Here is a 24,981-nt window from a genome sequence, read left to right on the forward strand (position 1 = left end):
CTTCCCAGGATGTTTTGTTGTCATTTTGTCAGTGTTTGCTTTCTCAACAGATCAGATTCCCAGCCCTTCTGTGCTTCAGTGTTTTTATGGCTCTTCACTGGTTACAGTTTTAGGGGGGAGGAGGTGGCTGCAAGCAATGACCTGTGATTTCCAGGGAAGGGGAGAACAAGGAAACTTCAAGCAGCATGGCCTCCTGCTGGGAGCAGTCCCTTTTAGAGCCCTTGTGTCAATTATGGCTTTCAGAGACACTTCCCCACTCTATTTGTTTACCCTGGGGAAGCTCAGCATGCCCGTTCAGGGCTGAAGGCATGCAAATTCACTCTCGAGGCAATGGCACAAAGGTCTTCCAGTCTAGGCTTGAGAACTTTGCATTGCCTATTTCTGATTCAACCTACAACACCAGGACCTAAGCTCCATGAAATAGGTTCTCCTTTCCCTAGTGAAAAGGCTTTCACTTTCAGGCTCCTCTGCAGTTCTGTTGTACCTGGCATCCTCCAGCTGAGGCTGGAGTTGAGGAACACAGAGACAGCCGTGAGCCCATGTTAACAACAGTCAGTGATGCCATAGCTCTGCGCCTGATGCTGCTGACCGTAGTGTTGGGTACAGGACATTTTCTAGCCCCAGAGGACTGTTCCTGACAGCTATTCCAAACAAATTCCAGCATAGACTCTTTTATCCTGGAATATCCACACTTGGAGTTATTAGGAGACATCTTCCTGAGAAGCTTTGTGGAGAGATAAGCCCAGAAACACCAGCTATGAAACAGCATGTTGTGTGCTGAACTCTCTCTGCAGGAGAGGTGTTTCCATCTGCTACACAACTCTTGAATTCAAGAATAGGACCCTACGGGCTGTTTGGTACCTCTGTTGACCTCAGCAGGCTTACCACCACGGGCAAGTTTAGCTCTATGCACTCATTTAACCTGCTTCCCCTGAGGTACCTGTGAGGCCAAGAGTTGTGTGAGGTGGACACCCTCATCAGTGGCACTTCAGCTGCAGCACTTCACAATGGGCACTCTCTTGATGATCTGCTTGTGCAGCACTTGGAACTGGGGGACAGTAGTGGGTCCTGACCACCCCCCCATGTCCACAAGAGCCATGGGGATCATCTACAGGCAAGGCAAGCCAAAGCAAGGCAAGTTCTCTGTTCTCTGTGCAGTCAAGAAGTCTTGGGCTCAGGAGGGCTTCAGAGGTTATTGGTGTATTTGACACTAAAATGAGCTTTGTTCTTTTCTTCGGCCTCCTAATGACAAACACTGTCTCTGGGCACTGAATTAACAACCTCAGGTAGAGGTGAGGAAGCGTCAGACATTGTTATTGACATTCCTGCTGACACCTTCCCTTCAGACACTGCATCCCTGGGGGCTGGAGAGTGCAGGGCTGGGCTCCCTGGACAAGGGTCAGAGAAGATGCTGGACTGAGGCCTCTCAGAAAGATTTCTACCTACAGCTGCATTTTTTGAGAAGAAAATCCACCCTTGTTTCCCGTATGGGCTCTACAGAGAAGTAGCAGCAGTGGTGGAATGCTGATGACATTGGAGAGCTGCTAGTCATGCTGCCAAATACCATCAGGTCTTGAAAGGTAACTTGGCAGCATCCCCTGGGTGACTTATATGTTTCTTTTCTAAGCCCAGCAGGTGTAAGCCTTGAAGTGGGGTAAGCACATCCATTTCACCTCATCATTGGTGGAAGCCGTATGATTAAGAACTGGCTGAAACATGACATTTTCTGCACTGAGCTCCAAATGATGTTCAGTTTGGGCAGAACAGGGACAGTTTCCTCTCACCAAAATTTGTATGAGAGTGTATTTTTGATAACAAATGAAAAATCCTTCCATTAAACAGAAAAGCCCCTTTTATTTAGCTTTAAAAAGAATTTGAACTATTGATAGGTAAGAAAAAATTAATCTGGACATCTTTTCTGATTTATTGTGTTTAAAATATAAATGCAGAGGATGTTTCTGGAAACTATCTTCCATTGGAGAAAAACTGAAGTCTTACAGGGCTATGTAATAAAGCAGAAATATTTAAAGCAAAGAGCAAAAAAACCCACAATGTTTCTGAAAGAGTTTTGGAAGGAAACATGGAAAGCATAAATTGGTAAATGTAGAAATCCTCTCCTGCCTTTCAATTCTCAAAATCTAGAGCAGGGAGACTTTGGATATCAGCGACTCTTTGCTTTATAGAAATGATAAAGCCACACCTTATCCACACTGTGCCCTCATAATGTGTATCAATTCACATTAGAGAAGCATACAGACTTTAAAAAATGCATTTTGTCTTTTCTTTCTTCTCCTCCTTCCCAAAGACAGATCAATTGCTTTGTCTGCTTTGCACAAGTGTGAGGACACCAAGACACGGAGATGGGAGTGGTCTTGCCCAAGGTCATACTGCAAACAAATTGTCATGGCAAGAGTCACTCATCAGTTGCTGTGAGGAACAGCAGAGGAAAATGTGGTCCAGCCTCATATGTTCCACTGTCATCATGGCACTGTGTTTCAGATCCACTCTGTGAGTATCAAATTGTCTTGCCATCTCTGACAAGCAGACAAAACAGAGAAAGAGCCTGGTCCAAAATGACTTCTGCTGCTTGCAAAGGGAGAAACTTGGGGTGTCACTGGCTGGAGATAGCCCAGATTTCTGAGAAGATTTGTGCCACAAATTGTGGTACATGCATCATGTGGCTGTTTTTTTCCTGATCTTGGGATCATGTGCAAGGAAATAAGTAAATGGTAGGAAAGCCAACGGGAAAAGAACAGTTATTCTTCTGGGGCCCTGGCAGAAGGAATAAGAATGTGGGAGTACCTGGGAAGGCCAGGGAGCAAAAATCCTGAAACACCTTTTAACCCATTTGTTCTGCATTTTCCACTCTGTAGATCCTGCTCCCCTCTTCCCTCCCCCTCCCCCAGCTTGACTAGTAATTCAGGAAGAAGAGGCCAAGGAGAGTAATATCATGCTGGAGATAGGACTGGAAGGGCAGTAATTTAGAATCAGAGGCTTATAGTATTATTGCCTGCAAAGCCATTCATGGGAAATGATTCCAACCATCCCCATTCCGCTACCCCCCTCCCCATCCCGCTCTCCTTGCTCTGCAATAACAATAACAGAAATGCCTTCAGGAGGCTTTTCTACTCAAAATGCAGGCAAAGGAGTGCTTTTCTTCACCACCCCTCTTCTTTCCCTTCTCCCTGCACTCAGTTGTCCCCCCTGCTTCCAAGCTTAACCGCTGCTCCCTCCCTTCTCCCTCCCCCCCCCACAGGATAAAAAAATAAAAATAATAATAGGGGTAATAAGAGAGGAGGTAATGGAACGTTCTCCAACTGGGCACATGTCAGAAGCCATTATATGTGGTGCAGATTTGCATAATTCAAGAAGCATCAAATTAAATTTGCATAATTCCTTTGATTACACTTGTTATTAAATGTAAGTGACATTGATTTACAAAATGGCCCAATATAAGGTTAATAGCAAATGTCACCTTCCAGCAGGGTGAATAGGGTGCGTGTGTGGTGGTGGTGGTGATGGAGGAGGGGGAGAGGGGGGCCTGGGGAGGAAGGCAAGCAGACAATTGATTTCTGCTCCTCTCTCTTCCTTAAAGGGCTCAGGTCTCCTTTGCAGAGGAGCCCTCGGCTCTCCAAGGGCTGCACTTGGCTTTCACGTGCATGCAGTGTCATTAGGTGGGCCTGCCAAATGGCATCGGTGCCATGACTCTGCCACCTCCTCCTCTGCGCTGAGGCATGGTGTGGCCACCAAGCCAGCTCTTGATGGGAGCCAGGCAGGGTGGAAGGAGCAGAGAAAGCCAAAAAGTCACTCTCTCAGACCCAGGCATGCTTGGTGGGCGGGAAGAGTGGCTTGGAAGGCATCTTTGTAGGAAGTTCCCATTGAGGCAAGTTTTTTAAAATGATAAGTGAGCTGGACCCGGCCTGTCGCCAGCTGGCAGGACACCCTGTACATCTGCTGGGAAAGCACTGTGAGGGAGTGAGAGTGATGCGAGGAGCAGGGCCTGAAATGCCAGCTCTGATGGCAGAGATTACATGGTAAAAACACATCTGTGATTACGGCAAGACCTGTAAGTTAAATATAGACCTGCAGCCAAAGATGAAAGACTCTGTGCAGTACATACAGAGCTAATGGTGATACAGGCCCATCACCATTGTCCCCTTCCTTAGCCTGGTATGACAGGACCTGGCATCAAACACCACTAGGGTACCCTGGGGGCTGTATCGATTTTGCTAACATGGACTTCAGACCATCTCAAACACTTGCCTTGTCGAGTAGACTCCATCTCTGAATATCTTTTTGCCTCTCTTCATTCTGTATTTTTGTCCAGACAGGGCATGTGATTTCATGCAGGGAAACTGGTAAAGTTATGTGAGCACCTGAAGACTGTAGCGATAAAGTCATAAGTCTACCAGAACTGTGTGAAAAGCAGACTTCTAGTCACAGGCAGTTCCAAAGACGTGCATACCTGTCCATAACCTGGTTCTGGTTCTGCTGAAACTTTTTTTGCAAATCAAGAGGCTGGCTGAGAGGGAAACAGGGACCCACAGCATCCCTTTTGATTAATTTAAATGTCTTGTTCAAGGTGAAAAAGGATGCTTCTTTTGGTGTCTGAGCTCTGTAAACATTGTCTAATAGCATCCAGACAAATTAGAAATAAATGTCACTCTGTACCAACCATCAGAAGGATTTTTTGGAATGTGTCAAAATAAAAGACACCCAGTTTTCTGGAATATTTTTTTCAAGTTTTTTTTTTCCTTACTTTGAACAACACCAGCTGCTATAAATGCTATGAATTCACAGGATACCTCAGCCAGCTCAGATGTGAAGTTCTCCTAATAAAAAGTGTCCCAAGGAAAAATATCTCTCAGTTGATGTCCGTGTCTCCATGAAAGAGGTAAAGACTAGCAGCAGGTGAGGAAAATGCTTGATCCCAGGCCCACTAACACCAACAGGATTGTCCATCTGCAAGGGTAGCCATGATGATAAAGCTTACATTAGTGGGAGAGGCTTTGGAGTACCTACTGAATCTGCTGCTATTAGAGCTTTGGCAGCCACAGAGGAGCATTGTTCATGTGCAGTAAAATGGTAACAATGACAAGATATTACAGCACATGGACTGCACAGGAATCCCACACTTAGAATGGCAGATGTGGGGGATATTATGCATGATCTGGTATATATACTGCTGATAGGTGGTGTTTACAGCAGGAAGGATACAGTGATTGGTTTATAATTCCAGGTAGAGGTTTTTCAGTCATTTGCAGCTGATTTTTGTATTCTCCTCATCAGCTTTCTAAAGCTCTTGAAGTCCATGCCTAAGATGAAATCAGTGAACCCACTTTCCAGATCCCAACATAAACATGTGAAGCCAGGTCTAATAATCTAGATGATCATCTACTGAACAAGAAATGTGAAATGCATTTTACAGGCCTTTGGGCAATCTAAAAGGAAGCTGCTGTATGCACTCTTCTAATGCCCTACACATTGTCCCACATCCATCAAGGAGCGTTGCCTTGATACATCCCAAGCATCCAATGCTTGCTCCACAGCAGAATATATTTATGACCCTCCTGAACCCAGATTCTCAAAGGTACCTAGTGATTTGGGGTGCCCGTCTTCAGGCAGTTGAAGAAAATATCTTTTTGAGATTAAGCACATTTGTGGTGGTTAATGGCTGAGGCCTGGGTCCATTTCTGTCGTGAGAAAGACAGAAGGTGAAGTGTGTAGATTTGGTGAATGGACACAGAAGGTTGGATGGAATATGCAGGTCCATTGTGCACACCCTGGATTGCCTGGGAGCATGAAGGAGGTGTCTTTGTGTGATGCCAAGGGATTGCTCTTTACTTTGAATATTTGTGTCTGTTGAGCAGGTGTTGTGTTTCCCTCTACAAAGCAGCAATCCCACATGGCCTGTTGACAGGCCCCTTAATGCAGAAGATGCAGGTTGTATTCCCAGCCCTGTCAATCCAATGCTCTCTACTGCATCCCTCCCACACCGAGGAGCATCTTGGCTGGTTAGCCTGCAAACTCTTTGGACACCTCAGCTTCAGATCCCTCTGTGTGCTCTCACAGAGTGCTCGGCACAGTGGTTCCCAAGTATGTGACTCTTGCCTTCCCTGTGGGGCTGGTATGGTTGTTTGAGCAGGTCCTGACCCAGACCCTAAGGCTACAGGGGTGTTGCATTGCCTGAAAACCAGTTGCTGGCAACACAGTTTTACATGGTACCAAGCAGGGTGTTCCTCTGCAACAGATCTGTCTTGAAACTCAGTGTCAGTCACACTCCCAGGCCATCATGCCACCTCTGACATGGGGATGCTGACTTGAATGTGGAGAGTGAGAGGCTTGTTTTAAACATGGATTAAGGGGCTGTGAAATTTGCTGCCAGTTTTGGAGGTGCAAGGGATCCCAGCCCAGGCATGGCTGGTGCTCACGTGTGCAATTGCATCCTGAGCTATTTTCATGCCAGCATAAGCCGTAACTCTCCCAGGTCAAAGTTGGCATGGGCAGAGGCAGTTAGCACTGGCAGCTGCTGCTCCTGCTTTGCCAGGGGAAAGGGTCATTTCTTTTCCCTTCCACTTACTACTTTGGCAGCTGCCGGGCTGGTAGAGAGCTCCCCTTGCCGTCAGGAAGATGGGGAGCTGAGCTGAAGCCCCCGAAAGCTGGCAGCAGGCAATCAGGCAGTGAAGAGAGAGAGTCTCTTATTAAGGGTAACCCTGGCTCTTGCTGACAATTGCTGACATCGTCATATTTAGCACCCGCATGCAGCGAGCCTGAGAGACACTCACGCACTGGGTGAGCCAACTGCAAATTAATCGTCAGTTCATTACTGCTCTGTGCCTTTCATCCTGACAGCAGCCTTTCAAACGTGGATATAATTGGAAGGGTCCATGTGGCAGGAATTTGGTGAGGGCTGGGAGGGAGAGACCTCAGCTCCCTCTCTCCTTTCCCCTCCCTCCCTTTCTCAGACCAAGTTCTGGGAACAAACAGCAAGCTTAGGACAGGCTGATGAAGGAAATTAATCTCTCTTGCCCTTGTATCTCATCCCTGCCACCTACACCCCTTGACATACGTTGAGGTCTTCATACCAGGAGATCTGTTTACATCCAGGAGGTTCCCTCGAGCTATAATTACCCTCAGCTTGCAAACAAAGTGTGCAGAATAGCAGGGTTGCCTGTGAGAACTTGAATATGTGCATCATTGTTATTGCTGGTGGTGGGTATTACTGTTGTGCTTATTACTGTGCTACTGGGAGGCCCCGTCGCTGCATTATGCAGGCAGAGTGGAAAGTGAATCTGCAGCTAGGGAGGCTTTTACAGGCATGGGCCACAACTGTGGAGCAGAGTTTGGAGTGTAGGGGGGAAAGAAATGACTCCCAGCATGCTTGGGACCTCATTCTCTGGAAAAAGACACAAACCCTTGGATTTTATTCATCATGGCATGGGACAGAGCACCATTCTGCGCCTCAGTTTTCCTCATGGTCAGGGTGATGTAAATATGCTCATCCTTGTCATGGGAACAGCCAACCCTGGGACACCATGGAGTGGAGTTAGTATCTGCTTCTCTAGACTGTATGGCAGGAGGGGTCTGCTCTGACAAAGCCATGGGGAATGAAATTCCCCGGGGGGTGAACATCCGTGGCACTAGAAGTGTAGGGTGGGGCTGAATTTTTGTTTGTGTTTTGATTGATATTAGAAAAAAGTATTAAAATAAATTGTTAATGCAATCCCAATGTCCTGTTTGCCACACTTGAAAACAAAGGGGAGGGGTTTCTTGAAACTCTGGTTTTGTAATAGGAAGCCATGCTTGTGGAGAGGTGATGGAGATGCCTGGGGGCCATCAGGAAAAAGTGCTTTTTTTGAAACCCCTTTGAAGGGAAATAGCATTGGAGCACTTCTGGGAAGTTGGTTTCTTCCTTTTTTCAACTTCTGCTAGTTGATGTACAGGCACCTTCCTGATGGCCTGCTCTGGTGTGCCCACTCTCTCCAAGCTCCCTCTGCACAAGGGCCTGGCTCTGAGCTGGGGGATGTAACAGCGGAGAGTCCAAGGAGGGGACCCAGTCACAGGCTGCCAAAAAAGGCTGGGGGTCTGTGCTGACCAGGTGTCTGCTGGAAAGGATCCAGGAAAGGTTAAGCACTTCCAACAACCTGTTTTGTGACTTCCTGAGTTGTGTCAATTAGTTTCCCTCAATGGTCTAAAGGATGAGGCTGTGGTGCTTCTCCATGAGGCAGAGGGAGTCATGCCGTGAGGACTCTGGCCCCCCTTCACTGTGTCCCCCCCTGCTCCTCCCGTGCAAAAGTTATTGTCGTATTCGGTGGAGTCTCAGGTAGGCAGATGAATGGGAAATGTTCCTCTCCATTACTAGCTGCACTTGACTGGAGTCTCATTACATTACGATGGCGCTTTAGCAGGCGAATGGGCCTTGCGTCTGGGTTCCCAGCACCCCTCATACCTCCCTGATAACGTAAATTACCCTCCGCCTCATTGCCTCAAATGATCAAACATCAAATTGCCAGTAAAAAAAAAAAAAAAAAAGAGGAAAAAAGAGAGAGAAAAAGAGAGAGAGGAGGGAAAGGAGAAAAGCTGAACAGAACTATGAGTTGAATCTAGATGGTTTGTCAGCAACAAGAGACGAGTCAGCGGCTCTTAAACACTTGCTAAAGATGAATCCATTGAAGGTTCTGAGCACAGTGGTTTTGCTGACAGTAAAGTACACCTGTAAAACCCAAACAATGCTTTATAATTCCAAATTACACCAGCCAAGAACTGCTACTTAATTCCTTCGATCCACAAAGGGGAGACCCACACTTAACCTGTGTTTCTCCATCAACAGACTTCAGCAATGCTGAGAGAGACAGAGAGGTAGAGACTTGCACACACTGTAGATTTCTTGTTGATATTGTGGTTGAGCAATATGCCACATCCTCTGACCCCCTTTCGTCCCCTTCTTCCTGGCCCCTGACACTGGCTTCCAAGACAGAAGAATAGGTCCCGGATGAACGAAAAAAGAAGGAGGGAAAAAAGAGAAGGAGAGACATTGGGAGGGGAGGGAATAGAGCAGGGCTGGTCGACTCCATGCAGAAAAATATGGATCTCGGCAGGGTAACGAGGCGCAGTGGAAAAAGGAGGCTATACGTCTTTTCTCAGTATTTAAACGTGTGCTTAATATGGCGCTCAGTGGAATGGTTAATCTGCTAATGCTGGTAGTGTTTGCTGTAGTACTCAGAGAAATGTTTACTGCAGTATTTCATGGGGATTGTGTTCTGGATGGCACAAAAGGAGGAACCGCTCTAGCGTACCAGGAAAATGTTCATTGCAAAATATACTGGAATATTAAGAGGTTTATTTAGTGGCGTACTTAGTATAATATGAAAAGAGTTAAGCACAGAGTGTTTTATTAATATTTTTGGGGTGTGGATGAATTTCAGTGCTCAGGAAGGTTATGGAGAAGCAATTCCAGCAAAGGCTGGTTTTATTCATAGATTTATAGATCTTAAGACCATAAAGGATTCTTGGATCAGCTAATCTGACCTTCTGTATAGCACAGGTATATACAGTGTGGACATACCTCCTGATTCAGCAAAGCACTTTAAGCACTTGCTTAGATTTAAGTATTTGAGTTGCCCCATGGAAGGCAGAGAAAATAACCCTATTGAATCAATGGGACTATTCATGCTCTTAATGGGAAGTGGGTGTTTAGACATTTGCTGAATTGGGACCACAAGAAGATAATGCAGCTAAATGAGTAATTCATAGCCACCCATTTATTCAACTGCTTATGCCTTCTTTTCTGCTTGCGGATTGCTCTGGAGCCAATCGCCATTTCCTGCAATGTATTCATTGTTTGAAGTCATTCACTGAATAATTTCAGTGAAAACTCTTTCTTGATAGCTTGCTCATAAACAGTTCGTTGTGAATATAGGAATATATGCACATACATTTTAAGAATGTGTGAGCGCACGCACTTATGTGTGTTTGCATTAAATATGTGAACACCCATGAATGTATATAGGGTTAGGATCTTCACCTACAATAAAAGACACAGTTCCCTGACACTGGTGAGGCTGCACTCACTCCAGCCAGCTCACTCACAACCCCGCTTCCCAGTTTCAAGTTGCCTGTGAGTGGACCCATAATGTTTCTGACCCCTGGCTGTATGCAGTGAATCTTAAGGTCCAGTTTCCAATGCGAATATTCACCCAGAGAATTTTTTAAATGTGTTGTTGTGATTTTTCTCCTCTGCCTATTCATTATACTCTATTTTGTAACACATCCCTCACCATGAAGTGATTTGCTGGGAATTTTGCGGAAAGCGAAATGAAAGAAGGTATACAAAATCAGTTAAAGTGAACTCAGCCAATTCTGACTAACCACAGCCTGTGCCAGGCCCTCCATTCCCTCTATTTACTCAACTTGTCATTAATCAGTTCTGAATTATTTTGAATGCATTGCTTAGGGATTTTCCAAATCAGCCAGGGCATATCTTCTTCAAACAAGTGTGTTTGCAAACCGCTTGTGGCATGGAATCAGTCAATTAAGTGACATGGTATTTTTTAAACAGGAACAAAACTGAAGAGCAGGTACTATGAATGAGGCTGGAAGCTTCACCGGTGGAATTGTGTTTGTGCAGTGGCCAGCCCCAGTTCTCATGCAGACCTTACTGTGCATTATGCATTACAACATGGGAATACTTTGTTTCTGGTGCAGGCTGCCAAAAAGTCACACTATTTTTTAGCATTCGCTTGCATTTTCAGAAAAATCAAAGGAATTACCATGATATTTAGGAGTAGATTATAAATGGCTACAAATTAAGAACTGAACATGGTGTTTCCTGAATCTCAGTTTATTTTCTTTTTTTATATTCCCCTCAGCACCAGAGAGGGATGTGATGGAAACTAGATGTGAGCTGGGCAATGGCAGCACTGGGGCAGTTCATCTAAGTGTGGTTGATATGTGTGAGATAAGCAAGAGTTTCAGATTTTCAAGTAATGACCTGCAGGAAACAGGGACGATGAAGCCACTGTGGTACAAATGCACTGGTGATGCTGCAAAGCTGATCCACATTCTCCTTTTGGGCTCCCAGCACCTGGGGCATCTGAAACTGTCCCTTTCATTCATCTTCTTTCATCTGTACAAGTGAAAATTAAGAGAGGTTTGGCTTTCCCTGGTTAACCTAAGGTGAAATTTTTTCTAGATATTTCAGTAATAAGGACACTGTAATTTTTCCAGTCTGAATGAGATGTGTTGTTTACAGATGGCCACTGTCCTTTCTAGAAAAACAGTTATGTTGCAGAGTGGGAAGACATTTCAACATGAAAAATCAATTATAATGATTCTTTTTCCAAAATAGAAAATGAAATATTTTGACTTTTCAAAATTACCTTTTCATTTTCTATTCTTCCCTTGTGGGGGATGATTGGCCAAATTCTGCAAGAGCTAGCACACAGCCTGAGGCAGCTAAAAGCACGATTTATTCTGCAGATAAATTTAAATTGCTGGAGTAGAAACTGCAAGTCCTGATGTTGCTTTCCAAAAAAGTTTGGTTAGTGTGGCTGTATCGGAGATATCTTTAAAACAGAGCATGTGTCCTTCTGCTAATATTTGCATAGCATCCAAAACAACAGGGAGCATTTGGAGCTATTTAATACTAAGGGAATAGGCTGCAAGCATGGCAGGGTGTTTGTATGGGCCTTGGCAGAGGTTTATTTACACTGTGGCTCAGTTGTAGCCCAGTCTGCCTCTGTCAATGTAGCTCTCTTTCTAATGAAGAGTTTACTACTTGTACATGCAAAGAGTCATTCAGGTGTTAGTTTTGTTTGCCTATAAAGACTGTCCATTAGCTATCTTAATCCTCTGTCTGTCCTAACAGGCTGAATCACAAAATAAAACAAAACAGCCAAACAAAAACCCCAAACAAACAACAAAGAAAGAAGCTCCATCTAAAATACTGTTGCAGAGGAAAGAAATGCCCTTCCTCTTTTTTGTTTGCAAATTGAAATATCTTGTTTTACTCAAGCTTCCCCTTCTGAAAGTTGATGTATTTTTCACTGAAAAAAAATGGAAACTGGTAGCAGAGAATCTGCAAAGGGAATAAAACCACTGACTTCTTTTAGCATTTTGCACAGAAATTAAAACAGTTTCAGGAGCTGTTCTGGGCTGAACTTTCAGCAGGTACAGTGATAACTGGAACTAGTTTGTGCTTATCCTACTCATCAACTTCCCAGCACTTTTTTGGATGAAATGCAAAATCAAATCCTGCAAGATGTGATCATTTAGGGTACTGTGGCATATTTTGAAACAGTAGGGCTGTTAGCCCCAGCATTTTGGCCAAATTCCAGCCTAGATAATTGCATTCTGCCGGCCTATATTCCAGCCTGCAGTTCAAATAGGAAAAAAAAAAAAGAAACCAAAAAAAAAAGACGTTATCATTTCTCCTCTGAGAAGTCCTGCTGTGTGATGACTGATGCTTTTCCACTCTAGAAGTATCTGCATTTTGGGAAACATTGCCTATATGATCCTGCTTTTCTTGCCCATTGGATAAAAAGTGTTGTGAAGATGACAAGGCCAGTTCCTTTGTGGGAATAAAGCAGCAGAGCTGACTAGGACAGAGCTGTGGTGCTTTATGCCAGCCCTGTCATAACTGCACAGCCTTCACTCTGTAAAGCCCAGAGTCCTAAATAAGGTCTAGATCCCCTGCAATCCACAGACTGGGGTCTTTGTCTTTCTAGCAGCCATGGGCTGGGGGTACTGGGAGGATGCACAGCAAGAGAAGAGGGTAGGCTGGCATCAGATGGGAAGAGGGAGGACTCACTGGTGGGCTTGACCCGTGTCTGTAATTTGTAAAGAGCATTTTTACACCAGATCAATGCTTTCCTCAGCATTTTAATGCACCCCATTGGTGTCCTTAAACTCTAATGATGCAGTCTGTGAGAAGCTGCCATTTATTACCCACAGATGGGGTGATAATTATTGACAAGATTGTAACTAATAATTAAACCCATTTGCTCCTTTAAACAAGTTGGTGTGAATTATTTGCAGGGAGTTGTTTAGCAGGCCTGTGGTCACTCCTGCTGTGTGTGGGGTGATGTTGCCTAGGAGCAAGTCCACCGCCAGGGACAAGGGAAGGCTGCTCGCAAAAGCTGAGCCGTTCAGACCTGTGCTGGGAGTTCTTCCTCTCCTGTTCTGTGAGGCCTGTACTCCTGGCTGTGTTAGTGAGAGGTTTGGGAGCACTATCATGCTCCTCCCAGTCTCCAGGGCTGTGCCTTCCGAGCCCCAGCTCCTTGCAGGTCTAGGGTTGGGGACTAGTGCTGGGTCTGCTCAAAGAACTTGGGTCAAACATGGAGCCATGATGGAAAAATCTGTGGATGAGAACTTTTCTGATGGTTTGTCTTTCTCTTCTTGAGTATCTTTAGCCTACCTCTTCTTCAAGCTGAAGATCAATAGTCACACATTCCCTGTTGTTAGGTTTAGTATTCTTCAGGTCAAAATCCTATTCCCATCCCAAAGCAAAGATGCTGGGAGGGAAGGGGAAGGATAATTTCTCCATGTTTTCGTTTCTTGGGCAAGCAGAGAATATAAAAGAACTGTTTAACCCTCTGCAGTATGGTGGGGTGTTCCTATGGTGCTGAGAACTGAAATGCCAGCTGCTGCCCAGCATTCATGGTGGGGTGGTAGGTACATGTGGAGGAGTGATCTGCAGGCTTGGATGGGACTGTGCAAGGGGAAAAGTGCTGCCCTAATCACTGCTGCCTGGGACACTGGCCAGAGGAAAATGTGAATGGTCCTTCTCTGCGAACATGGGCATGGCAGACGTGGAGAGCAGGACAGCCTGTGCTGGGTGGTGTGGAGGCCAGTGAGGACGAGGCAGGGAGAGGAGAGAGCAGCTTTTGCAGCACCACACTGTTGGGAAGGCAGCCTGGGGGAGCTGCCTTCCCCTGGTGTACATTTAGAGGGAGGGTGTAAATCTAATCTCAGTGCTAGGGTCCATTAGCATTAGAGGGGAGTACCATCTATGCATTCATTCCCTGCTCTCACCTCTGGATGACAGAGTACCCCCTCCGTTGTCTGCTTTAGCACAGGGAAAAGGCTGCCCATTAATTCTCCAGTGGCGGTGGATAATGCCATCGTAAGTCTTAGGTGCCTATGAATTTTGTGAGCATTTTACAGTAATAAATACCCTACACTTGTGCATACAATTAGCTGTGTATCCCTCAGTTGTTCCATCTGCACTGTGATCTATCTGTCCTTTTACAGAGGTGGGTCTGGTTCCTCCCCTTGCACTCCTGGTTTAGTACTGGTGTGGCTTGACCCAGCAGCAGCAGCTCAGGACCTGGCAAAGCGATTTGTGTTAAGGGAAGGAGAGACATGATCATGGACTCAGGGATTTATTGTGCTTGAAGTGGAAACCTGAGCTGAGAATCTGAATGCAAAGCAAACAATTTGTTCCTACTAAGTCTTAGAATATCTGTACTATCAGTGCTATCTCACAGCTCTCTCCCATGTGTACCAGTTTGCACAGGTGATGAAAAGACAGTAAAAATGTGCTTCCACAAAAGTTTGTCTGCTTATTTGTCTTCAATATCTTCTGCCTTCCCCTTCTTCAGTGAAAAAGATTATGGAAAGACTAATAGCCTCACATCTTCACATTATAGGATTCTGTCTCCCTTTTTAAAAAACTCCACTAAAGCCTCACACCAGCAGAACTTACCGTGCAAAGGTAAGCAATCACCCTGCTGTCCTAAACCTACTGAAGCCTGGATTCAACAAGCGAAAAAGTCAGGCTTTAGGGCTCCGAGTACTGGGTCAGAAAGACTGTGGCCACAAGACACAAATGCTGATCTGTTGTGAAGCTGATCTGCTAATGCAGATCCTTTCAGGGAGTGCTGACAGGTTAACTTCTCCTGACAGACTCAATGTGCATTTGGTGTTATTTGTCTGTGACTCCAGCTTTATACCTTAAAATATCGCCTGTCATCCCCTTGTAGCTTGCAGAAAGCTGGAATAAAATTGAAGCTGGCACAAAAGCTGTGCAGCGTGTGCTCTGGCTAACTTGGTAAGATATGGTGCTGCAAGAATGCCTGACCCAGCCAAGGCCTGTGCAGCTGGTTGATCCCAAACTGTGCACAGCTGGCAGCAGCATTCCCAAGAGTGGGACTGAGGTCAGCCTCAGCCCCATCAGAGAATGCTCACACTGTTAACTGTAACCATCCCACAGAACTCAGAGGGGCTATTTACATGCTTAAAGTTAATCACAAGCATAAAGCTCTGTAGGATCAAGGCTGCACAGGAAACTAAGAGAAGACACAGAAGAGGCATATGTCAAATGAGGCTGTGGTCGAGAGCTCACTGAGACTTAAACATAACATTTGAGAAAATGAGTCCATTTGTTTCAGAGGCATCCTGAACATTGGCATATAGTAATTCTGTAATGGATCCATTTAACCAGTCCTATAGCTGAAATATCCTTAACAAATATTTCCTTTAATAGCACTTAAAGAGGGAGTGCAGGGAGAGAAATTTTAAAACATTATTGCTGAGTTCCAGTTTTGAGAGCTTTCAAAGTACCAAGGTAATTTTTCTCCAAATTTGGCTCAATATTTAACAAATGGAGTGAGATCAGGAAGCAACCTGAGGTCAACATTTTTAACCTGAGTTGTTTGTTAAATTGTCCCGACAAGAACAGGTGCATGTTGCGTTCAAAGGTAATTCAAACAATCCTTGGAAACTTAATAATAAAATCACTAATCTGAGGAGCAATATCAAAACAATGGAAACAAGGAAGAAACCTTTCTGTGGGAGATGGGAAAAGCTTGCAGACCTGGGATCTGGAATCAGAAGAAAAGTCAGATTGCAACCTTAGCTGTAGTGATTAACTACCTTAACTCTAGTAATTGTTAATGAGTGTTCAGCACAAGCCAGACCAAATTGGCATTTGTAGAGAAGCAAGATGGTCAGGTTGCATCTAACAGCCCAGAAAAGGTGGATGTAAACCAAGTAGCCTGGAAACAGCAGTCTTCAAAGCATTTCTCAGCCTCATGGCAACTTGTACAGTGGCCGCTGTTTGCAGTCTCTGGGGACCGCAACCCTTTGGATCAGTGGTGCTAAAGAGAGGCCTTCAAGCACAGTTGGGTCCCCACTTCCATAGAAAGCAGCTCTTTGCAGCCCCCCTCTTGTCAGAGCCGCCTGCACCTCCAGCCCTCCAGGATCTGAGAGCGAACATTGTCCCTCAGGTCACTCCAACAATTGCTCATCGTGGTTTAGCAGGTAGATGTTAATCAGGCTGTCCACATCACCCAGCCCTTTGCAGATCACCAGCAAGGGCTCTCTAGGCCACTGGTGGCACACGGCCCCGTTTCAGAAGCAACGTGCTATAATAATGTATCCCTAACCATACTTTATACCAATAAGTAGGCTATAACCCTGTCAAGGTGTGCTGGTGACTCTATAAACCATGAGACCTGAATGGTCAATGGTCGAGTGGTTTAAAGCTGTCACCAGAATACTGAGATAGCCTTATAAGCCTTGTGCTGCATGGCTGGGGATACATTATTCACTATAATATATGGTAAGAAATACCTGCACAGGGTCTGAAATGAACTGCTTTAGCCACTAGCCAGCATGGCTAGTGATCAGGGAAATCCGTCAGCATTTTCATGTGCAATGAGAGGCAAAAAGAGACAGACACTGGGGGAGGGGAACTCATTTTCTCTGTGTAAAGAAATTGGGTTTTGAGTAGAGGACAGAGGGCGAGCAGAACCAAGCATGGCTAAGCCTCTCATCTGTACTTTCTACCATAGGGGAGCACCCAAGGCTGGTGGCCTTCAGAGCTGTGCAGCTCCACATGCCTTCCACAGCTCTTCTGTTTTGTGGAGAACTCAGGAGTACTTGGGCTGTCTGTTCAGTGCTGCTCAGGGAAAACAAGGTGGGAACTGGTGTGAGGCTCAGCCTGAAGGCAGGGGTGCATGGGCAGTGGCCAGGGATGCTGTGCAAAGGACCACGGTCTAGTCATTTGCCAGGTGCTTTCCTCTGCTTTCCATCCTACCTCCATACAGTGCCACAAGCACTACAGGGAAAGGTCTAACCAGGAGCAGCTACACTGATGGGTAGAGTGATGTAGGTTGTCCCATCCATGCCAAGTGTCTCTTGGGTAGCTCCAATAGGCAGAGGATGGAGGTGGCTGTACATGTATGTACATGCAGGCAGATGATCCCATGGCCAGGACCTGGGTCTCTGAGAGGATATCCAGCAATTTTGCACCTTCATCCCTCCAGCCATGGCCAGGCTTGGTGCACATGTGCGTGACTGCAGGGGTGAGGTAGGAGAAGGCAGGGGTAGGTCTGGGAGAAATAGGGTGAAGGGATGCTCTGAATCAAATGGCCAGCAAATGAAGAGAGCAACAAGAGCTTTGAAGGGGCTCTGGAGGGCTTTGTGGCTAAAACTCTGTCATCATCAACCTTGGCAAATAAAAGATTCTCCCATACTGACAGCCTATGCTGCTCCAAGAACAGGAAACAAAATCCCTGAGAGCATGCCTGTGTGAGCACTCTTTGGCAGCAGAGAGTGGTGGGGAGAGAAACAAGCAGGGCTTGGGGTATTTCATTAGAAGATGGGAGGGGAGGGAGAAAAATCCTCTTCCCAAACAATACATGGAGCTAAAATTGCCTGAAAGGCTTGGCTGGCTTGCTTTATTTATTGCATATGCATATACATGTATATGTATGTATATATATGTATTTTTATCCCTCAGGCTTTATTGGTCTTTCTCAGGAAAGGACCCAGGGCATCCCTTCCACTGCAGCAGCTAGGAGACAGTAGTGCCACCCGGGAAGCAGGGAAGAGCCCGGTGCTGCCTGGGATCAGTAGCTGGGAGACAGGGGTCAGGGCAGAGGAATCCAGGGGGCAGGGAGCAGAGAGCTGGACACCCCTCTCAGCTCACTTGTTATGTTAAGAGCCCGTCCGGCAGAGCAGGGGCTGTGGGCACAGGGAGAAGAGAGGGACAGGCTCTGAATGCGGCTGCCCTGGCATCCTTCTGTTCTCCATATGGGTACATTGTCTGTCCCCCTCCCTCTGCACTGCCTCTGCTCTCCCTACTGTGCTCACGTCAAATATTGGTTTCCCTTTTTATTAAACCCTTGGAGTGGCCAGTGTGGTGACAGACACTAGGATTTTGTGAAGGATGAAAGAGGGGGAGAAACCAGTTTGTGTTTGTCAAGTGGAAGCTGCGTCCTCTGTCCCCCTGTCCAGCCTCCCTCATGGCTCCCCATCTGGGTTGGACTGTGTCTGGGGACAGTCAGGTTTGGCAGCTCAGACATACAAGGCAGCGGGTGATGTGATGCTGAGGAGCGCAGTTTCTTGGCGAATTCTGCCCCGTCCCACTCACTCCATCCCAAAACCACAGCCCTCTGTCACACTCTTGTCCCTGGTAGGGTGAGGTACTGGTTCCTACTGTATCCCACCACAGACCAAAACCCTCATCAAATAAAGGTTTCCCCTGTAACACCCAGCATTTGTCCCATCATGCCAGTACGGGCGGGTCAATGGGCTCTCAGACCAGGGAGGGACTCTCTGTCTCCCTCTGTCCAGCTCTGGGCAGGCCCCATAGTTTCTAGGTTCTCAATATGTTTTCTTCTAAAACCTTCACTCAATAAGATCTCACTTCAAGCCCATGCTTTTCTGCCCTACCTGTTTTCTTTTTTAGCAAATATTGTTTTAAAGAGCTACTGTGCCCCAGAAAATACTTCCTGTGTTATCACCCACCCAAAGTAGTACAAAACACATTAGAAAGTCTCTTCTCTAGTGATTTTTCATATTTGATGTCTGTTAAGATAAAACTAATGGTGTCAAGCAATATAAGGAAGTGGAAGATTAAACAAAATCTATCCTCTGCAAAAACAAAGCAATCAATATAACATTATCCTGCTGTAGTGTCTTTCCACTTGCTTTGATTTGTGGGTCCCTAGAAATTCTCTCATGAAGGTTCAGCATCCCCCCCGAAAACTCCCAAGCCCTAACTGCTGGAGAGCATTGGTGAAATTGCTTTTTCCACCTTCCTTCCTATGAATCCATGTCCTACCCAGAATCTGCAGACCACAGGTTGAAAAATACCATTCTACAGGATACCAGTTCAAATGTAACTAAGGCTAATTAAATATGGACCTTACTATTGTTATTATAATACTCTTAAGTCTGTCTTACCTGGAGAACCTGTTTTGCCACATCTGGGAAGCTCACACCAGACCTTCATCACTCTGGTCTCTTCTTGCAGGTTTATCTGCTGCAGCAAAGCAATATCAAGTCCCTCTCTTGCGGAAAAAAAGGGTTTTGATTTTAAAGGTAATTTCCCACTCTTCCTCAACAACCATAAGAAGAAATCATTGATCAAACTCAAACCAAAATTTTTATTCACTTTTTTCCCCTATTTTTGATGCTGCTTTGTGTTCTATTTCATTTTGCAACTCTGACAGAAGTTAAACATTTCTGCTGGAGAGGGGAACATTACCAGGTTTTAAGTGACTTAGTACAAGAATAATAGGAAAATAGGAATAAAGAGGGCTTGATATTTAAGGTACAAAATATTTTATTTCTGTAGGCCATATGCTGACACTGTCAACATAGCACTCACAAGACTTTGTAAAATTCAAGGTGAGAAGTTTAAACACCTAAACAGCTACAAAACTTTTTCAGAATTTCCTTTTCATGAAAAAAATGGAAATATACAGTAGCTATGCTTGAAACTAGGGCAGAGGGCATTCAGAAATGCAAAAAATGTCAAAACACAAAAACTGGGTTTTTTCCAAGTTGTTCTACAGATCTTTAGAGATGCTGCTCCAAGAAATAACGAGCGGTTCATTCACTAACCCATCAGCTTGGGAAATATATGCAACACAAATTCATTTGTTTCCAGCTAATTGCACTTCCATTTCCTCCTCCTATCATTGCAAGGCTGTGCAGATGGGTTTGAAGTGGTGCTTCCCAGGCTGTGTTGCATGTGCCATCCCTGTTCCCAAACCCCATCACAGTGGTACCCAGCCCAGCTAGGAAGCACAGCAGCTTTCTTTGCTTGTGATGTTCTGGGAAAAAATTATTTGGGACCCACAGGTTTGAAACAGGAAAGGACTGACAATCAATCCTCTTATGTTTTATTCCTGACTTCTGTAGTTAGTACTCTGTACAGCTGTAGTCAAACAAATGAACTTCTCTACATCTTAGTTACCCTTTCTGTAAAATGAAGGTAATATTTATCCAGCTGGGATGCTGCAAGGAGTAATTAATGTGTACAAATCACTGTGAGTTCCTCTAACAAAGTGTAAATTGCATTAGTCCCCACAGAAACTGGTAATAGGTTTGTGTCTTCCTTCACTGAAAGTCTGACCTCAATCCCCTGGAGTAATCTTGAGGAAAAACTCTTCTTACTGTTTGTATTACAGCAGCTCATAGGACTCCTCCAATGCCAGAATCCCCATCATGCTCAGGGCTGTACATTTGTACAGTAACATACACCCCACACTCTAGAGACCTGATATTTAAACTGAGGAAAGCTGGGAGAAAGGAAGCATTAGCCCTATTTTAAAGGTAAACAACCAAGGCACAGAAAGGAAGCATCGTCCTTGTAGTAAGTACCAGCGTAAGTCTTTTCACAAGACTTACCTCACATTGACTTTCTGACTCAAGATGAATTTTCACTTTGCTGGACATGAATCTTTCTCGTTTTGGTGAGTGACAGATCAGCCAGATGGCAACGGATGGAGCTCACTTCTTATGGGAGCTCTTCTCTGCTCAGAGAGAGCAGAGTTTGGGCAAGTCAAGGCTCACAGAGGGGGGACACAAAGTGGTAGGATAGGTGACCACTGGTCTTGTTCTTCCTCTCATGCTATTTTGGAGTCCTGGATAAATTCAGTGTTCTAATTTCTTAATACTTTCTGGCATCTTTCTGCTAGGGGAAAAGAGAGAGCAAAAGAATCCAGGAAGGACTGGTTAAGTTAGTTTTGTAAATCCATGCATGGGGGAATGTGGATGCATATCCAACAGCTCTTCTAGCATTTGTAATGTTCTTTTTTTTTTTTTTTTTTTTTTTTTGGCTGATATAGCTGTTAATTTCTTGTTGCTGCATCCCTGACTTGAAGAGAGCCATAAACTGTCTCACCACCAGTGTATTGGAATTTTTCATTTTTGGACTGATGAAATCACAGAATCACAGAATGGGCAAGGTTGGAAGGGACCACAGTGGGTCATCTGATCCAACATCCCTTCTCAAGCAGATTCATCCTAGAGCAGATGGCACATGATTGTTTCCAGACAATATCTCCAGTGAGGGAGACTCTACACCCTCTCTGGGCAGCCTCTTCCAGTGCACTGTCACCAGCACAGTAAAGAAGTTTCTCCTCATATTCAGGTGGAACTTCCTGTGCATCACTTTCTCCCTGTTGCCTCTTATCCTATTGCTCGTTACCACCGAGAAGAGTCTGGATCCTTCCTCTTGACACCCTTCCTTCAGATACTTGCATGAGGTAGACAATATCCACTGCTCTCCTCTCATCCATCCAGGTAGTTTCATTGTAGAAGGCAATCAGGCTGGTCAAGCATGAGTTACCTTTAGTGAATCCATGCTACTCCTGATCAACTTTTTGTCATCCATGTGCTTAGAGAAGGCCTCCAGAATGAAGTGCTCCATCACTTTCCCAGGGATTGAGCTGAGGTTGACTGGCTGGTAGTTCCATGAGTCCTCCTTCTTGCCCTTTTATGAAGAGTTGGGTGACATTCACTTTCTTCCAGTCCTCAGGTACCCCTCCTGATTGCCATGGCCTTTCAAAGATGATCATGAGCAGCTTGGCTATGGTGTCCTCCAGCTCTCTGAGCACTCACAGATGTGCTCATTCAGGGCCCATGGACTCATGAATGGTCCAAAAGTTGATTCCATTTTCCCCCCAACATTAGAAATCAGTTTAAATCGCGCCTTTTCTGAAGGAAAAATAGAGCATAAAAAGAAAGTGTGTCAGAAAATTCCCTGCCCGTGGTAATGGGCTGATGATCCCATTCACATTCTGTGTTTAGCCATGAAACAGTGCTCTGGGAAAAGCTGCGTGTTTCACAGGTACTGCTGATGTTTCATGGAGGAGACTGTGAATGACAAGGAGTCAATGACTAGCTTCCTGGCCTGCTGGTCCTCAAGTGCATCACTACTAAGCCCCTTCTAATGCCAGTACTCAGATGGGTCAACAGACTTTTTGAGTGAAGATAGCACCATTTTCACTTCCCTGCTCTCCCAGAGGTCCACAGGCACTTATCGTATGGAAGTCCACCCAGCAAGGGGAGCCCTTAATCCCCAGAGGCATGTCACACTGGTTTTAGCACCCAGGACGTAAGACAGGGAGGTAAGACCCAAGTCATCTCACCACCACTGAGATGAGATGAAGGATAAAACTTGGCATGGTCAAATGATTGGGGTGATAAAGACAGGATTAAAACTTCAGGTGGTGTAAGTAATTCCCACTTCATGGATTTTAGAGGACCTTGTTGCTGTGCACCAGTAGAAGACCTCAGCTTCTAATGCCATTCCTTTAGTGGCCAGCAAACATATGTTGGAAAGGAGCCATCAAGACAGAAGGCACCTTTCCTTGAGAGATCCTTCCAGAGCAGCCAGCAGAAGCTGAGAAGGACTTCCCTTCCTCCCCTTCCTTCTCCTGCCTGCTAACTGCACACACTGCACACCTCTCCAAGCTGGGGTCCCTTTTCCTCTGGCCAACCTATGGCCAGAGAATTGGGAACCACTTATAGGCGGTATCCAAAGATGCCTTTTTGAACACTGCATTTGCAAGGATGGGAGGAGGAGGGGAGGGGAGTGGGGGAAGAGGAGAGGTACAGACACAGCACTCCTTGGCAGTGATTTATAGACTGGGTCAGGCACAAATTGACTCGTATGCAAGAAATGTAAATGGAATCGAGACTTTTGATGGAGAAGCTCATTTTCAGACTTAAACGCTTTAGATTAAACACACTCACACACAAATGCTGGCGGGGAGGGTGTTTTATATAATTTACATTACAAATCAATTCATTATCCACAGAGGCAGGTTGCACTGATTTTCAAGGATCGGAGATTTGATGAAGAGGATTCATTTCAAGAAATAAACCTTTTAAATTAACCGCAAGATGAGGGAAATTTCTTTATTTAAAAAATGCGCCAGCCCCTTCTTTGTTTCTTTTATTATTATTAATATTATTTTCCATCCGGCTCTGGGTCATTAAGGAGGGTCCAGAAGTCACAGATTGCCTTTCTGAGGGAGGAGAGCTGAGAACTTTGAATGTCACACATTTTGTCTGGCTCCAAACCCTTCATTTATTGCAACACAATTTGTTACCTGTGGTTGGCTCTGCACACCATTGTGTGCTGTGTACCAGGACTGATTTAGCAGGGAATGTCCTCTCCACCTTGAGCCTGAGAGGGGGAGTATCCCTTGAGAGTGGATGTGGAAGTGTCACGAAAGACAGACTTTCAGCTGTCTCAGAAGGAAAATGCCCCTTGAGCCGTGGGTGAAGTCCCCTCAAGCTTTGGCAGGGTGTGCAGTAAAAACCCTAGCTTTAACAAAGGCAGATGGCTTTATGAGGGGACATTTAAGATATAGGGGTAAACAAGTGGAACAAAAGGAAAAACGAGAACCAAGTCCTGACATCCCATCCTGCCCTACAGGTGTGCAGATCACAGTGGACAATGGAGGCAAAGGAGGAGAAATGAAGATGACTGAAGGACAAGTGATATGTTACCCTGTTCTTTCTTGGCAAGGCTGCAAAATACCACCTTTGAGGAAGACTCTTTCTCATTCCTGAAACCACTTGGGTTTAATTTGTTTCCCTTCTAGTAATTCCTGGCTCCAGCTTCCTTATAACTCTCAACAACTGCTCCTACAACCTGGCTGCAAATGTAGCATCTCAGTTCCCCAGCATCCTGCCTGGCTGCAGTACAGAGAGAGGCAAAAAAAGAGTGCTGGATAGAATGCAACTGCTTTTCTGTCTTTCCTGAGAAAATTATTTTTTTAAAGATACTTTCATATCAAAACCTAAATGGTTGGGTGTCTTTCCTAACTGAATAAGAGTCAATCCTCTAAAAAGACAACTGCTCACCTAACTGTAGACAATTACCTCAGCTGCATGGGATGAACCTGGGCCAGAGGCTTTTAACAGGCGATGGCTGGAAATGGGCAACTTTTGGGTCCTGGAGGTATCTGCATCTCTTAGGGTCCCAGCAAGCCTTCCTGATCCAAACCCCAGTGTGGGGCCTTCTTGAAACCACCCTCCTCGTGAGAGGATCCTGGCCACTGGTGAGACTACATGGGTGGTGCACCAGTGTCTAAGGAGGGGAAGAGCAGCGCCTGCCCCATTTGAGAGTCCCAGTGCAGTGCCAGTGGGCAGGTGGCAAGTACCTGAGCTGGAGGGAAGCCAAGATACCAGGGTTAACAACCCTGATCTTGCGGAAAAAAAAGCCTTGGGATCTTTAATGACCACAAATGGCTAAGACTTTTGCTTTATATCTCTTTTTTTTTCTGCAGAGCAATTATGCACATTTTAGCTGGGGAGCTTTTATTCTCATGCAGACGGGATAGATAGCACAGTGTCCTCTCCCAAGCACATTCAGACATAGTCAGTCCAAGTGCCCAGAACAACATGAGACATGTTTGACCTTCACAACTTTCCTTTACAGACCAGGAAGCTAAAACCCTGAAGGAATTTTCCTGAGTGAGTTTGTCCAAAGCAACATTCACCACCTCATTCAATATTTGCCTGCAAAAAAAATGCCAATTATTAAGAGACAGTCCTGGCTGGGCATCAATAGGCAGCCAGGTGTGAGAAGTTGAAGAGAAATACATCTCATTAATGTGGAATTGTTTTTAGGTTAATAATCTTGCGTTAATTTTCCTTTAAAATATTGTCTTTGACCGTTAAACGCTCGCACTGTTATAAAAAGAACGTAATAAATGATCTTGAAGCAAA

General features: G+C 45.2%; 1 long non-coding RNA gene across 1 annotated transcript; it reads left to right on the forward strand.

The window, feature by feature from the left end:
- Positions 1-1,726: 1,726 nt before the first annotated feature.
- Positions 1,727-24,981, forward strand: LOC135417972 (uncharacterized). Its single transcript, XR_010432285.1, has 2 exons — positions 1,727-2,508; positions 23,684-24,981. It is a non-coding gene; the product is annotated as an uncharacterized LOC135417972 (long non-coding RNA).

The sequence above is a fragment of the Pseudopipra pipra genome, chromosome 8 (assembly GCF_036250125.1).
Source record: "Pseudopipra pipra isolate bDixPip1 chromosome 8, bDixPip1.hap1, whole genome shotgun sequence".
In the NCBI taxonomy this organism is placed as follows: domain Eukaryota; kingdom Metazoa; phylum Chordata; class Aves; order Passeriformes; family Pipridae; genus Pseudopipra; species Pseudopipra pipra.